Source organism: Cyanistes caeruleus, chromosome 9 (genome assembly GCF_971803275.1).
Source record: "Cyanistes caeruleus chromosome 9, bCyaCae1.hap1.1, whole genome shotgun sequence".
Taxonomy (NCBI): domain Eukaryota; kingdom Metazoa; phylum Chordata; class Aves; order Passeriformes; family Paridae; genus Cyanistes; species Cyanistes caeruleus.
The window spans coordinates 15,402,359-15,419,203 of NC_141709.1; the positions used below are offsets into that span (position 1 = coordinate 15,402,359).

At 39.4% G+C, this 16,845-nt stretch overlaps 1 long non-coding RNA gene across 1 annotated transcript; it reads right to left on the reverse strand.

Annotated features, from left to right (window-relative positions):
* Window positions 1–1,034: 1,034 nt before the first annotated feature.
* Window positions 1,035–7,224, reverse strand: LOC147651626 (uncharacterized). Its single transcript, XR_015273722.1, has 2 exons — window positions 3,260–7,224; window positions 1,035–2,692 (listed from the first exon to the last, which is right to left on the reverse strand). It is a non-coding gene; the product is annotated as an uncharacterized LOC147651626 (long non-coding RNA).
* Window positions 7,225–16,845: the final 9,621 nt, after the last annotated feature.

Sequence of the window (16,845 nt, forward strand, 5' to 3'; positions counted from 1 at the left end):
GGGTCGCAGCAGAGCCCGGCCCCAGCCCCGGGAAGGGGGAAATCCCCACAGGCTCCATCCCCCCCTCCCCACAGGCTCCATCCCCCCTGCTCCCACAGGCTCCATCCCCCCGCTCCCACAGGCTCCATCCCCCAGCCCCCCCCACAGGCTCCATCTCCCCGCTCCCACAGGCTCCATCCCCCCTGCTCCCACAGGCTTCAAACACCCCCTCCCACAGGCTCCATCCCCCCGCTCCCACAGGCTCCATCCCCCCTGCTCCCACAGGCTTCAAACACCCCCTCCCACAGGCTCCATCCCCCCGCTCCCACAGGCTCCATCCCCCCCGCTCCCACAGGCTCCATCCCCCCCGCTCCCACAGGCTCCATCCCCCCCGCTCCCACAGGCTCCATCCCCCCCGCTCCCACAGGCTCCATCCCCGCCGCTCCCACAGGCTCCATCCCCGCCGCTCCCACAGGCTCCATCCCCGCCGCTCCCACAGGCTCCATCCCCCCGCTCCCACAGGCTCCATCCCCCCCGGGAGCCATGGCAGGCCGAGTCCAGCCCCTGCATGGGCCTGGGAGGGGAACGGGAGCCAGCCGGAGTTCTGCTACCTTCCAAAGCCGGAAACAAAGAGAGCTAGAAGTTCCCAGGCTTAGGTTTAAAAGGTGGTATTCACAGAGTTATCTCACTTTTTGAGTGGTGAACAATACTGTCAATTTTCAGAAATGGCCAGCTATTGACCAGGTCTCAAGCAGAGAAGAAACTCCCAGCAGCCTCTCTCAAAACTTTCATTTCTGTGTTTTCTACTTTTTTTCTTAAATGCCAAACCATCATACAGAGTCCCATACCTTGGCCATCACTAATCATGAGGATAAATAAGACAAAGAGATAAAATATGCACTCTAATGTCAATTATATTCATAAAATGAAATGTGCAGTGAAGGTTAACTAACACTGAAGTCCATTCATTCACTTCAGTGCATTGCAAAACCATCAGTTATGATTACTTTAATAGAGCTCATTTACCCTACAAGGTGTCTAGTTAAATTAAGTAATTTTATCAAAATATATAGTTAAACGGTAGTTGACTGAACCTAGGTCTTGTTTTCCAGTGCTTTAGCTCAGACAAATGTTTTTAATTCTCCTGTCCTAAAGCTGTGGCATTTTTCTATTCTGACCTTTATCAGGCATATATGATGGATAGACACTGCATTGACAGTACTACCATACATAAATTTAAACTGCCACAGCAGGAAGAAAAAAACAATGTGTTAAGAGTAGTCAGAAAAAAATACCAAGTACTGTATCTGTTCTTTTCCCTTCTTTGAAATAGAAGAGTCTGTAGCTGAATGCACTTAAAACACCCATCTTTCTTTAAAAGATGAAATGGAAAATATTTTGAAAATCAAAGTGCCACAATTCTTTTTCACTTTTGGAAAAACGAAAGGGAAATTTACAGTATCTATATGAGTAGACAGAGACACAAACTTATTATTTCCTCCAATAAATGCTAAATATGATTGAAAAATAAGTGTTATTTTGCTACATAATATCTGGCAATAGACAACGTCTATTGTTCAAATTGAAAGGAGAAATATTTAGCAGAGTTTACTTTAATTCCTTTTTATTTATCCAGTAGTTAGTGTCGTATGTCAGACAAAAAAAAGCCAAAAAAACCCCAGTAGAATAAATCCAGAATCAATTTTTCCTGTAACAAAATTAATTTCTAATTAATGAGACTTTCCTGCACTTTAGACTGCTGGAACTAATTTGGCTTTTTGCACCTGCATAGTGTCTTTCCTGCATTTCTGTGCTTTGATACAGAGTGGCAATAGAGTCTCAGGCAGTTTAAAATTCCACTCTGGAAACCAGCAAAGAGAAGAATGAGTACTGACTTTAGCTGTGGAACAAGGAGTGCTTTGCAATCATGTCCTCACACAGCAAAGGACAGAGTCACCCTCTGTCCTTTCTTCCCTCATGACCCCCGGGCTACTCCAAGTGCTGGTGTTTTTCCCAAACCCATGGTTAGCCTCTCCAAGACAGGATTCCTTACACACACTGAGCAGTAGAGTAGAAGTGTGGTGAACATTACACCCTGGAATTCCCACTATTGCAGAGAAAAAAAGGGATAAGAGCATGTGCCTTCAGTTCCCATTTATACACAGAAGCTGAGGGGTACAAAAGGCAAACCAGATCAGCTAAATGAATGAAAAACAGATACCACATACATGTGCCACATCATCCCTCCTCCCAGCAACACCTCCTCTCGCTCCTCCTGTCCCATGAACACAGCGGGCCATACTCAGCTTTGTCTCATTATCTCTCCACCTATTTCAGGAGATCAATAAAGCCACTAAAAGACTCTTTGTTCCCTACTTCCCTGCAGCTAAACACTGGTTTACAGTCACTAGAGAGTTCTGTCAGCCTCTGTGCAAGTTCTCTGGTTCTACATGATAAAAGCTCTTGTTATAGATAGTGAAAGATTTAGTTATGCCTCATCAAACACTGCAGAGAAGTTGGTAGTCTCTGTGAAACACAGCATAGTGTTAAGTATAGATTTAAAATAAACAAGCGACAAAATTGAGCAATGCCTACCTGTTTTCCAGGACTTTTAATTCTATTTACATTTCATAGCTGTGGCTGTAGAGCATGTATTCACTTACTTCCTTTTGGGATATACTGCGCAGATCATCTTTTGTCCACAGAAATACACCTGTGGAAATAGTCACAGGTTATTGTAATTATATATCACTTACAGAAGTTTTCTTGCAGCATATGGAAATTATTGAAGTTATGTCTCATAAGTAAATGAAAATGCTGCCCCTGAGCAGACTGTGGCATTAAAATTGCACTGTTATTTTTCCAATAAAATAAAAAACTGAACGCATGATTTTCTTATTCCCTTATTGAGAAAGAAGAATAAATTTCATTCTTACTGCCAATTTATCTGCTACATTTCATAGACTCATATTTCAAATTCACAGCATTTCAAATGTGTATACATATGCTTATTGAGGCATAGACTGAAATTAATATCCAGGTTTTTAAAAAAAAAGTAATTAATTAAGCATTACAAAAGCTCAATATTCATCTAGTCTACATTTGAAAGATAACAGTCCATGTCAAATTAACAAAAAAATTAAATTCTGTTCTGTCCCCATCAGCATTTAGAAAAAATAGGGAGAGTTCAAAATACTTTTTGGATATTCTTGGCTGATGTCTATTGTCTACTTCCACAGGCATTTGAAGTTTTTTGAAAATTTAAAGCCATTAACCATACCTGCAAGCCTGTTGGCAGACTCAGGCTGGATATTTGATAAAAGTTCTGCAGCACAGCAAATCCCTGAGAACTCCTCCTGCTTTGTCCTTTCAGGAAACACTCTATGTACACGTTGCAATATCTGCACATCAGTTCAAGCACAGTTCCAAGGGAAACAAGCCTTTTGTTATGCACCTGCAGGTGACCACGGGCTGCTCTGATTAGATGATAAACTTCATCCTCAGGTGTCTGATCAAGCTGCAGCCTTTTAAGCATTGCTAACAAGTCCACTGGCCAAAAGCTGCCCCACCCTTGGAAGAGCAGAGATGCCTGAAGAGAAATATTCCATGTCAAAAATCTTAAACCCCTCACTTAAGAATCAGAGGGCTTTTTTCAGATGGCAAACTTTATTTCAAATGCTTAAATCAAATGCTGTGTATTAGAAGTCACAGTTAATTATGACTTCATACAAGAATTTTCAGATATGTATAGAAACAGTACAGAACTGATTCTCTAAGGTAGGGTGGTTACCCTGCAAAGAAATCAGATCCATGAAAAACAAATATGTAAAAAAACACTGGTTTGGTATCTCTGGAAAAGCCCCTCTGCTGCTGCACATAGCTGTGCATACTCACACTATTCTTCTCATTGTTCAAATCTAAAATTGTGTGAAGCAACATCATTAATATCCATTAATATTACAATAGACATAAATTTTTTTTTGTAGATAAAAATATCATACAGAAATACTTTAAAATAACCCTAAGAAGTAATATTTTAACAAGTAGCTTACAAGCTTACAATCCTTCAATAATATCTCTCAAACAATAATTCAATAGAGTAAACACAAAGGTCTAGGAAAGTGACAAAGTGTTTTATAACAATAACATAGCTGTTTGAGGAAACAAAACAGCCTGATAGGTCATTAATTTAAATAGTTCATTAGCTTTTTCATAGGGAACAAAAATCTATTAGCATTAGGAATGTAAAGAACACTTAAGGGTGAGGGAGTCACACTGTTAGCAAACGGCTGAAATCTCTATTTAGAGCTTCCTCAGTTTCTCCCATTTGTGCCTCAGCTATGCATATATGCCAACAGTAATTATTTTAGCAACATACAGTGTCTCCTGGGTGCCTGATATAACACAAAATACCCATTCTCATTCTTAATCAATGTTTATTCATTTCCTCTCCATTTGCATAGTTGAATGAAATGTTAGTTCTAAGCATAACAGGAACTGTTCCAAACCTCCAGACAAAAATCTTGCCTTAAGTACAAAGTAAAGGAGAGTTCTTAACAAGGCTTTTCAGAGACATCTCATCTCCAGTGTATTGCCCAGAAAACTACTGCTTCTCAGATCTGCTCATTTACCACATACACAGGCTCCTGTATTTCATTGTTCCTGTTCTTTGTTCATCACACAGGTACCAAGCTTTAAGAGGCCAAACTGATTCCAAGCTTGTAAGGACATTTCCACTGATTAGACTACAATTATATGAGCATAGGCTCCCTCAGGGTGTAGGAGAAGCACAAATGTGCTTCTCTAATATTCCATTCAGTTTTCCAAGTCTGTAAAATCACAGGCTGACAATGAGTAAGAAAATAATTAGAACAGTACATCCAGGATCAAAGGGATTTAATCCATCTTGCAGCATACACTGCTTCTTGGATTAGTGACAGGTATAAAAAAATTTTTTACTAAAGCAAGTAAAAACTCTAAATTTTAATATGTTCATGATAGTGATCATATGTGACACTTAATCAAAATCTGTCCAACTACTGACATCTCACAGAGTCAATGAGAGTGATTTAAAAGCAAAAATTTTTAAATATCTACTGAAAATTTTCAAATATCTACTGAAGATATTTTGTTTGTTGATATTTGTTTCCATTGACATTTCCTTGTAGACTAATTTTAAATAATTAAAACTAATAATAACATCCAACTTTACTATCAAGTCAATTTACCTCTGTGTGAAGTGAATTGGACATGTTGTTAGCACTAGCTGGGAGGCACTGTGCTGAAAGCAGCTTTTGGTACAGCACTTCTCATTTATAGCAAATATCATTGCTAGAAAACCTTGCTACATACATAAAGCACCTCTGTCAGACTTTGTCCCTTTAGGACAAGCAGAACAAGTAATGCAAATGCATTCCTAGCCCTAGACTCCATGCGTACAGGTTAATTCAATGAGGTCAAACACTGCCAAATCTGAATGCAGCCAGATAGCACCTCATTAAAGAAAGGCAGTTTTAGTCAGTTCTGCCTGGAGCCTTTCCACCCCTTTAAGTAACTAACCAAAATTATTAACCTACAGATGTGGTAACCCTAAACTCTGCAGCTATATGAACTCATCTAATCCCTCAGGATAACAGCTTCAGGGACCTCTAATCTTAATTTTGGTGCTGCAGTTCCCTGCCTAGGGATAGCTGAGCTAAACCGATCCCCATCTGCACCAGTACAAGGTTCAGGGCACACAAATATATCAAAGGTGTCTGCTCATGGCTGTGTTTTGGGGAGAGGCCCCTTGAAAGGTATTGCAGAACACCAAGAAATTGAAAATAAGTTCACACTCAGGAAGCTATTTTGCTACTTATTAAAGGAATACAATTATCAGAGGAAAATAAACATACAGGCACAGGCACAATTCAGAATTTGCCTGATCAGTTATTAAGACCCACCAAACTGTCTCACACTGCTTTCCATTCATCGAAGCCCAGAAATAGCTCATGCAGACAGTACCCATGCCTATTGTGCCCAAGGAACAAAACCTTTCTAATGAACAGCCATTTAGATGCCTCAGCTCTAATCTTATTTGCATTAAGAAATGCTTCTTCTATTCTTGGGGAAAAAAAGGTATGAAATAAAAGCATTATAGTGCAATAAATGTGAGGATTAAGTAGTACTTTCAATCTACTATGAAAATACAGGATAGCGATGGCAGTTCTGAAGGAAGAAATTTTATAGTGTTATTCTACAGCTGACAAAAAATATTAAAACTCTCCTGCTGTGAAAAAGAATTATAATCAACTTTACTAATGTGCATGTTGATACAAGTCACAGAGAAGTAGAGGTGTTAGACAAATACGTGAACCAAATCCTAAAGGCTCTGGGAATTCATCACATGGGCTGTAATGCTGGATCTAATTTGCAGCATCTTGTTCAAGGAAGATGAGAAATAACAGGGCAAAGCCCAGATCATCACATCATCTGAAATCTAGAAAATCTGGCCTCTTCTTGAAAGAGTTTGGTTTCTTTACTGTATGGGAGAATAAAAACTTGAGGAGTCAGATGACGACGGGTGTTTATGAAACCGCAATGAAGAAGATACAAGTTAACTCCATGTTCATTGTGGGAAGAACAAGCAACAACCTTAAACGGCAAAAGGAAATTCAGGCCATGGAAAATATTCTCACTAAAGAGACAAGCTGCTTCAACTCCCAACCCTCAACTATCTTTCTGTTAGTTGAGTAAGTTAAATATGTGGCCAACTCTCACATATTTTGAAGTGAATGAGTTAATAAAAAAAAAAATTAAAAAAAATTAGGCATGAAAAAGGTACATAGTTCACTGAAGACATCAGCAAACAATTCCACCAACTTTTATAGTTTTAGGATTTTTCCCCTGAAGAAGATTCAGTGCTGATATAGCTGTTTCCCATTTGATAATGTGCAAAAAGAGGTAAGAGTAAAAAATATTTTAATGAGTTCATAATCTCCACAGCAGAAATTAATGTTACAAGCAGTAGTTGCAGAATATATATATTTATTCTTTTTTCAGCCAATCAAAAGCAATTCCATAGTGCTTAGTGTAGCATCAGGTGGTGCTGGTAAGGTGATGCTACCTTCCCAAAAACGCCTCCAGGGAGAAGGGCATCTGGGCATGCTGCAATCAAACTCACACTCATAAGTGTGCCATGGTTAGATGTGCAACAGCAGAGAGTCAGGAAAGGTCTCCGTACAGCATTCCAGCGGTGTTTATTACAGCCACACGCTGAAGGGATCCAGGGTTATATATGGGCTTGCAGAGGTGGATCCAGGCCAGGGTCCAATAGGAACAGGGCAAAGCAGTGCATAGGAGGGGCAGGGAGAGGGAGAGCCAATGGGATAAAGCGGGGGGAGGATTGCACCAAACTGGGGCCAATGGGAAAACAGGGACGGGAGAACTTTCTAGGAAAAGGACATAGAAGGTAAAAAGGGGAGTGATGGCCCACAGGCCAACTGGGTACATAAGACCGGGAAACAGTGAAATGGTGGTGCAAAGAGCTGCGGGAGAAGATTTGTTACCTTCTGTTCTTATATGGGGGAAAACCTCTCTGTGCTTGAGCTTCACACATTAGAGGCCTCCTTCCACACCATTACTGCCCTTGGCTCCAGAGCCTCCACAGCTTAGAACAAATACATTCATTTTTTTCTAAAATTAGAACCACATGTGTGGTGGGTTTTAATACTGGCACTTACTCATTTCTTGCTGTGAGATATGGATTAGGAGAAGGGCAAAACAGGCTTAAAACTTAAAAGGTATAAAGAAACTTTATTAACAGGACTACAAGTATAAGAAGCATCAGAATAAAACCTCCAGAACACTTTTCCTCCTCCTACCCAACTTTTTCATTTCCCAACTGACCACACAGAGACAAAACCTGGGACATTAACGCAGTTCCAGCTATACAATAGTCTTTCATCAGTCCTTGTGGGGAGAGAAGTTTTCTCCTCTCATACCATGGACACTTCTCTACAAGAAACAGTTTTCTCATGGCTTTTCATTTCCACAAATAGCAGCCACCCAGGCAAAAATGTTCTGCATCATGAAATTCCTTCCATTTTCACAGTCCTCCTAGAGGTGCGTCCATGGGCCATGAACTCCAGGGGTATTGTTTTAAGGATGAGTTGTTCAAAGGCAAAGGTTCTTTTCATCTCTCTCTGTGATCATCTCTGGGAACAGAGGTTTTCTTCTCTTCTCAGGGGCAAAGGGTGTTCATCGAATCTCATCTCTCTCTGTTCAAGCTTCTCATGGGATCACAGCTACTCCAACATCTGCTTGGCTTCATCAGTGGATGCCTCTGCTCACATCTACAGTTTGAATACTTCATCTCCCCATACTCCCTCATAAATTAAAGGAGATATTTCAGTATGTCATTGTCCATCTCCATGGCCCTACCAACCAAAAGAATATTTCAGCCCCATTCGGCATCTCCTCATTCTCCTATCATCTGAGGATTGACTCTTTCTTTACTGACCTTGGTGTTTTCATGTTGTCATCACTTTGTCCTTTTCTCTCCCTGGAGAGAGGAACAAGGTCTGCAGGTCTCATTTGTGTAGTGAAAGGGTCAATACCTTGCCCAGTGGCCACAACAGTCACGGTGTTGGATTTCAGGCTGAGCTGGGCACCTCCCTCACCTGGCAGCTGCTGGAAGGGGGAGGTATAAGGTAGGTGAGATGTCAGCAGCCTTGGTCCAGCCCAGCCTGGGGCCAGGACCTGCAGCCTCCATCCCTCACCCAGGAGCTGCTGGGGTCCGGCCTGGCCTCCCCCAGGGCACACCGGCCACAGGGGAGCGGGGCCAGCCCCACCAAAGCTCCGCTACCTTTTGAGGCTGGAAGCAAAGAGAGAGTTCTGGAGCTTGTGGTTTTAAACTGTGGATCTCACAGAGGTGGATCTAATTTCTCAATGGTGCAAAATGTTGTCAGTTCTCAGAACGAGCCAGCTACTGGCCTAGGCCAGAGGAAGTTCTGAGCAGCTTCTCTTAAGGAAATGACATAATTTCTTACTTTTTTCCCAAATGTCAATCAATGTGAAGCCACCACAACATGTGTGTTTTGAAACATATAAAAGTCAATTACTATACTGCTTAATAGGTTGTATGTGGATTATGCTAATTTTTCATATTTTTTCTTTTCCTGATACTAAAAAAAAATCTAAATAGCAGACCTTCCATGAGACAGCAAGTGTTAAGCTAAAATATACAGTTTTGAAGGCCGATAACCCTGTGCTGGTGGAGTGGCTTTTTCCTTTATGGTTCATCTTACATAAAATCCAATTTTATTCAGTTTTCTTAAGTGGCCAAAAAGCAATATCCTGGTAAGAACATTGTTGAAAGCAGTAATTGAATGAAACAGCTATGAATCCTAGCCCTGCACTCATCTAGAAAATACAGGGCATCACAGAATAATTGTCTTCACTTTGCAGCTACCTCAAAAGCAATATTTTACAGATAAATGCAAAAACACAGGGGGGAACAAAACCCTTTATTTTTCAGAATTATTTGGACAAGAGCTCAAGCAAAGCTCTGTAAGCTTTGAAGAATTTTGCCCCCCAGTTTTGCAAATTTGCTATCAGACAGTTTCAAATCAATTCAGGCTGAAGATTTGTACCTGGGCTATTAGTTCAAAACTGATGGGATTTTTCTTAGGGTTAAGGTTTTCAATTACCTATCTTTCTGAATTTAGAAGGAGAAAAACTCCTCCATCTTGGGAGCAGATTTAGATATACATTGCCAACAGTACTTTGAATTGATTTTTTTTTTATAGGTATATCTTTTATTTTGACAGTTCAAAGAATTTTTGGATAATAAATTGACTAATGCTAAGGTGGGAGGTTCTCAAAAAGCCAGTAACAAATGACAGCTAAATATGAACATTAACAATTTTTATAGACTATGTCACAGCTAAATACTTGATCGAGTACTCAAAAAGATCAGCAACATGCTGACACATTGTGACTGCGTAATGCAACTTGGTAAGTGAAGCAATGGTTTCCATACCTATTTTATTATATTTGGGTTGAATTAAAATAGAATGAGCAGATTGTATTGATGTATTTAATCCACTGTTGCTATTCATAAAGCAGACATATTGGTAAAATCACGTCAAAATTGGATTCTGACCCAGCATTTCCTCCTGAAAGCTGTAAGGCCAGAGTAGCAGCTGCTGAGGCAGCAGCTGGTTCTGACGGGGGTGCGCATGAGTGGAGACAACATCCAAAAGTGCCCATGGGTCTGCATTCAGAGCAACTGCAGATTTGAGAGTTCAAACACTTCTACAAGCCTCTGCAACACTGGGACTGCAGTTTCGAGCTTGTCCCTCCACCCCATTTATGATGTTCTTATACCACCTTCCGGCTATGCTGCTCCATACTGGTATTGTACTGGTGAATAGCTGCTCATTCTGTGTTATGTTTGGGCATTACAAAGAGCACATTTGAATGCTAAAAAAGCAGAAGAGAATGGTGCTTGCAGATGTTTAAATGCACAGCAAACACCTCTGTGGTTCACATTTAGGTTTTCTGGATATCTTGTTAATTACAGCTGAGAACTAGGCCAAATTTCATATTAACATATACTTCTGTCTGCTTATATATAACAGAGCCTCCCAGATAACAAGTGTTTTTAATTGGAAGTTAGATATTAAAAGTCTTGTGGGGTTTTCTTCCCTCTGCCACCATTCTTCACCTGTAAAATAGGACAATGATCATTACTGCTTCCACACTTTTGTAAAGCTTAGACTCTGTCTGAAATTATCTGAGTTTACAGAGTTTTACTGGACAAGCTTCTTAATTTTGAGAATATAAACACTACATCTTCAACATTTCTTTAGGAAACATCACCTCACATTAATTTCAATATAGTATGCTGTACACTGATTATACTTAATATATTCTGGCCAAAGTTTTTCACTTAGGAGAGATATCCTGCGGAAAAAAAGATTTTAATCAATGTTGCTAAAATATGTGTAACCATTCTCTTGAATTCAGGCAATAAAAAAAAAAGTTTTACTATAGTAAGCATTTCATTAACTCTTCATTGTAGATTGCCTGCTTCTTTAATCAGTAAGTTGTTGACACATGGAGCCAATCTATTCAATTTATTTAAACTTAAGATCCTTTTGATTCAAAGTTATTTAAATTTCTATAGTTATATATCATTTATACAGTTTTATATATAGTCCATAGACTATCTCCTTACTGAGGTACAATTTTATTACTGCATGTTAGAAATAATTAGTGCTGCAATGATGTTATAGGAACACACACATACTTGACACTAATGGATTTGTTTTCACTGCTGTTAGGGATCTCTCTACATGATCTGACAGCTTTATTCTTCAACTGTATCCAGACTAAGAGTCAGTTCTAGTACCAAGTGCACAATTCATTTATTTCTAATGAGGTGTTTAAAATCAAAATATATTTAATATCTTAGCTGTGGAAAGTAGTACTGAATATAATGCAAGCACAGAATCAATGAGCCAGAAAATATCCTTGCTCTTCCTCCCAAAATGTTTAGGAAGCAATAGTTTCAGACCATGAAAAACCAGCCCTAAATTGCAATCCCAATCCTAGAAATTTAAAATACCATTTAGATAAACAATAAATTAAATTATACCACAAATAAACTGAAGTACCAGCCAGGATGTTTTACACACCCAGACAATTCTAAGTCCAAAAATTGGAGGATATTGTAAGAACTTCAGAACTGCAGAAGCAACACAAACTTAGAGCTGTGTTTGTTGTCTTAGGAAAATATTTCCTGAGCTGGTATTATACTGGCACAATATTCTGCACACTTATCTCCAAGGCCAAAGGGTTCTCCATGACAGAGAAATCTTACCCATTTCTAAGGTAGCAATGACTCCCTTTGCAATGAAGTGGCCTGGCAGGAGAGCACGAGGCTGTAGCAGACCTGTGTGCACACCAGCTGCGAGGAGGTGGTCGGCAGGAGCTGGGGCAGGATGAGAAGCCTTAGAGTCATCTGGGCTCCCATTTACACATTCCTTTGCAGGAAGGATGAGAATTGGCAGATAACTAGTGGGAGAGCACAATGTTACTGTCTGGCTCTTCTCTATTTTAATTTTGGTCAAGCTGGAAGGAGGAAAGTATAAAGGAAACACAAAACTTGCACTGCAGTCTACAGAGTATATTTCAATTCACCCTTACTGAACAAGCAGTGAAAGGAAAGGAGCAGGTTGCTATGGGGGTTTTACAAAGGCAGATCTCAGACAAGAAACTGAGAATAAGAAGCAAGATGAGAAACTCTTAATTCTGCACTCAGTTAAGCAGACAACACCGTATCTACGCATTTGGTAAGAGAAGTTACAGATCTACACTGGTAGGGGCTCTTTGGCCTTTAAGGTTCCTCCTCCCAGCACAGCAGCTAGAGACATGAGCAGTTGTAAGAGTCAGGTTCTGTGTGTTCTCCAGACCCTGACTGCTGCATCTGCCTTTAACTTCAGCAACATTTGGCTGTAAAAATACTTCTCAATCAAATGCTGCAACATGACACTAAAGGACAATTTTAAATGCTCTACAATATGCCACGGATGTCTTAATTTTTGGTCCTTTATAACACTATTTGTGTAGCTGATCAAATAATGTTAATGCATTTACTTACTAAATGGTGTAAAAATATTATAAAAGTAGACGGTACAATAGACTTTGCTATAGCATAAGTCAAGTTAAAATTCAGTTCTTTAGCATAACATACTGTGTATATTGCCTCCATTATACCTATACGAAAAGCTGCCTGACAGAGACTGATCAGATCAATGTCTCCTTCTAGACTATGGAAGATGAGAGGATAGCTCATCTCTTCAACACAAGTTTTTCCAAGCTTTGCAGGTTTTTCTTTCTCTGGATGCCCTACACAAGTAGAGGGAATGAAGACACCCAAGGCTAATTGCTTGTTCAGTAGTTAATTTTCCATGAATAGTGCAGGCACAGAAATGGATGGAAAGGCAGCGGCAACTCGACACCAGTAACAGCAGCCTAATGTTGATAAAAATACTTGTTTACAAGCAAATTAAAAAAGGTGAAAAACACACATCAACAAAAAAATGTAAATAGTGAATTTCTAATGAGGCATTTGACATTCTTCAGAATGATACAAAGACTAAAATATTTTAAAATGTGCTTAAAAATATAATGCTGACAAAAAGAGAAACCACTTGGCATGAAAATTCTGTAGATGTTTTGTGCTACAATGTTTTAAAAACAGATTAAAATAGGGATGGCAGATATGGTCAGATATGTTGTCTGTTGGTTTTTACTCCTTTCACTACTTCTCTTTGCTGAAACACAAAATCACTCAGCAATCCATGTGTTTTATAACATAATCTGTCCAAAATTAATAGGGCTATAACCATGACTCAGCCAGCTCTCCTCTGTTACTAAATCTTATTCAAGTATCTCACCTGCTGAAGTCGCAGGCACAACTAAAGTCATACTTTATTAAAAATACATCTAAGGTATTAGAAAATCTAAGGTTAGAAAATCCTTCGCATCCCCATCTACTCCAATATGGATGCCCAAAGTAAAAGAAATTCTGATATGTGGAGTTCATTCAAAGACATTCCCAAAACCCACAGGGTACTGAAAACCCAAGTCTTTCCTTGATGTTTTAGACAAGATCAGAAAGCAAAAATGAGCTGCCATTTGCACAGCAAAGAAAAACAGTTTGGAGGACAGTCTCATCCCCTGTGAGATGCTTGCAAGTGTGCACACAATCTGTAGAGTGGAGGTCGGAGTTTCATCACCCCTCTGATGTGAATGAAGGTACAAGCACAGAACCTGAACTGCAAACACAAAAACTGGGTTGGCCCCATCTGTATCTTACAGTAAGGGTGACCATGGTAATAGATCCTTTTTCCAACTCTCCAATATAATCCATTCATGCAGAGACCTTGAAGCATTTCAGTCGGAAAAACGGAAGTGAAAGAACAATGTTTGAGGGGGCTTCCTATTTTATTTTTGTGAGGAATTTTACATTTTCTAGAATAGATGCATTATGATCAAGCCCAAAATATTCAAATTGTTGTATTTTTAAAAAGGTTTTACCCAGAGGTTGGGAAAAGGGAATATTGTTGACCTAACAAAAAGTCTTGCAGGGACACACTGAACATACTAATTCTCTGATGTAAATTAGAATAGCTTCAGAGATACTCTAAATTCCACTTTTTCTGAAAAAAACAAGGAAATTATGCCTGCCAAAGGCTGCTACAATCCAGTATACTCCAAAAAGGAAGGAACAAAAGAAAGAACAAAAGAATGAAAGAACAAAAGAATGAACAAAAGCTAACCTATCTTTTTTCTGCATAGGGATTTATTTTACCAATAGGCTACCTTAGCTGTCCAATTAAACTAGGTGCAAGACTCTCATTTTTAACACAATGAACACATATAACTTAGTAGTCCTAGACATGTAGATTTGTTTTTGAAAAACAGTGTGAATGAAGGTTATATGGTGAGTGCTTTCTTACACTGATCTAAAGGACACAGTTGTTTAAAAATGGCAGATCACAGTGAAAAGGCCTCACTTCACCCCAGACTCAGCTGCAGCAATTTCTTTATGAAAACCCCAACTGGGATTTTTGATTATGTGCAGTGACACACAGTTCATTTCAGACTCTTGAAGAGATACTGCAATAAACCAGAAGAAATGTTTCAAAAACATTCCAAGGTACTAAAGCACCTGCACAGAGATTACCACTAACATTTGGTTATACAGGTTTGGACTACTTCCACAGTGTTTTATAGCAACTCCAGAAATTAGGATTTCTCTTGGCAATCCTTTGTAGAGGATTGGATAATATTTTATCTACAGCCTATGCTTCTATGTTACCCCTGGTCTACCAAACAAAAGTAGTGACTGAGTAATGAATAGAGTACAGCCTCTGCACGGGCTGAATTCCCACAGGAGGGATTAGATTTCAAAGTTATGAAGAGGGATCTAGGAGCTTCATCTTTCTCATATGACCCAGTATAGCCTCAAGGAAGCTCATGGGGGTAAGCCTCCAAGAGAGATGAAATGTGAGCACTATTGGACCTATTGTTCTTTCTTAACTCAGGTGGGAAATATCCTTTTCCACAATCAGTCCGGTTTCCTTCATCATGCCTACCAGAGAATTGCAGCATTTTTAATCATGGTCAATGGAGAAAAAGCTCAAGATCATAGAAACATGCAAAGCTTGAGTACTTCTACAGAAAATAGTTTTTCTTTTCAAAACACAATTTTTAAAGTGTCTGAACAGCACTTTCTGTAAAACATGCCCAAGTGTTGCTTGCCACATCTCAGATGCCCAATTTAAATGAAAATAAAAAATACCAAGCACAAAGCAGCAGATTGAACCCTGAGACTAGTCTGTCCCAGCAATCAGAAACTTTAGTCTAAAGGCTTGTGAATATCCATTCTGGACCAGGTTCTGATTATCATGCTGAGCAGTATCTTACTCCTCATATCACTGTACTGAAATGGAAGTATTTGTACAGATCATATCACCATGTACCTGTTATTTCACCTGGGCCATATGTTGCTACTAGGAAATGATGGAAGTATTTTTGGCCAGGCTTTTTTGCCATTAAAAAATACAATTTTTGTATTGTTGCATTTTGAAATCATACTTTGAGAAGAAACCTAACTGCGGAAAGGCTGTGCTGCAGCTGCTACTCTTGGATATGACTGTCCAGATGTATTTCCTTCTGGCACATTAAAGCCTTCAAAGTTCTCAGTTATTACCATTGTTTTGGCAGTTTGCTGAATTTCGAAGCACTAGATATCACAAAACCCCTGCTGCTTGTTTTTAAACTACACTCAGTGGCAAAACACAGGGTACTGTCCACCTTTAGCACAAAGTTTTCCTTAAGAAGGAAGAGGGAAAGCCTAGTGGCTGTCAGAACAATGACAGGAGCTCAGTTCAGTGGTCTGCTATACATACCATGAAATGGCATCTGTTATGCTAGTCAGGAAAAGAGTTGCCATCACATCCTCCCTTCCCCACACTGTGCAGGATCACATTATCTCCTACATGCTCTTTGACTTTTATTTCTCCTGGTGATTATCTCCCAGTATTTCTAACTTCCTTTTGCAATAACAATGAAGAAATAATGCAGTTGCCTTGGGGAAGACAACGTAGAATGGCAATCAGAGAGAGCAAGATGCTCAACCACTCCATAACTTCCTCATTTTTATCTGCATTGTGCTATTACCTCGTTATGTATAGCTTCCCGTGATACAAAGTAATGGAGAAAGCACACACATAATTACTTCTAATGGATTATATTTACATTATTTCTGTCTCTAATAGATTAGGAAAGGTTTTGTGAAGGTCACCTTGTTAATGCAGTGACACAGGACAAGCTGCCACTGCATATTAATACAGAGTGGAAGCACAGCTAATGAAATTTGCAGGTCCTGGGTGGAGGGCTCACCCAGCAAGCTCTCATATTTCAATGCACAATGTGTTTCTGCCAACAGCACTAATTGATACCTCACCACAGATCAACTTGAGCCTCTGAGGAAGAGATTTGGAAAAGAGAACAAAAAGCACAAGTGACTCTTCAAAAGGCTTCTTCTTAAAAATGGTCTCTAAAAATTCTGATGAAAATTACCATGATGGCATTTCATTTTTCATAGGATAACCATTAAGAAGTATCCATTTTTAAGCTGAAAAATTTGGTCAAAGCATTTGATAAAATTTGGTAAACAGAATCTAGGAAACAGGTGCTGTTTTAAGAATCTGACCTTCAATCCTTAATGAAAAGCTCAGAAACTAAGAATTGAAAATATATATATCTTTTATTTCACGAACCACCGCTTGAAAAAATTTCCTCTGAATT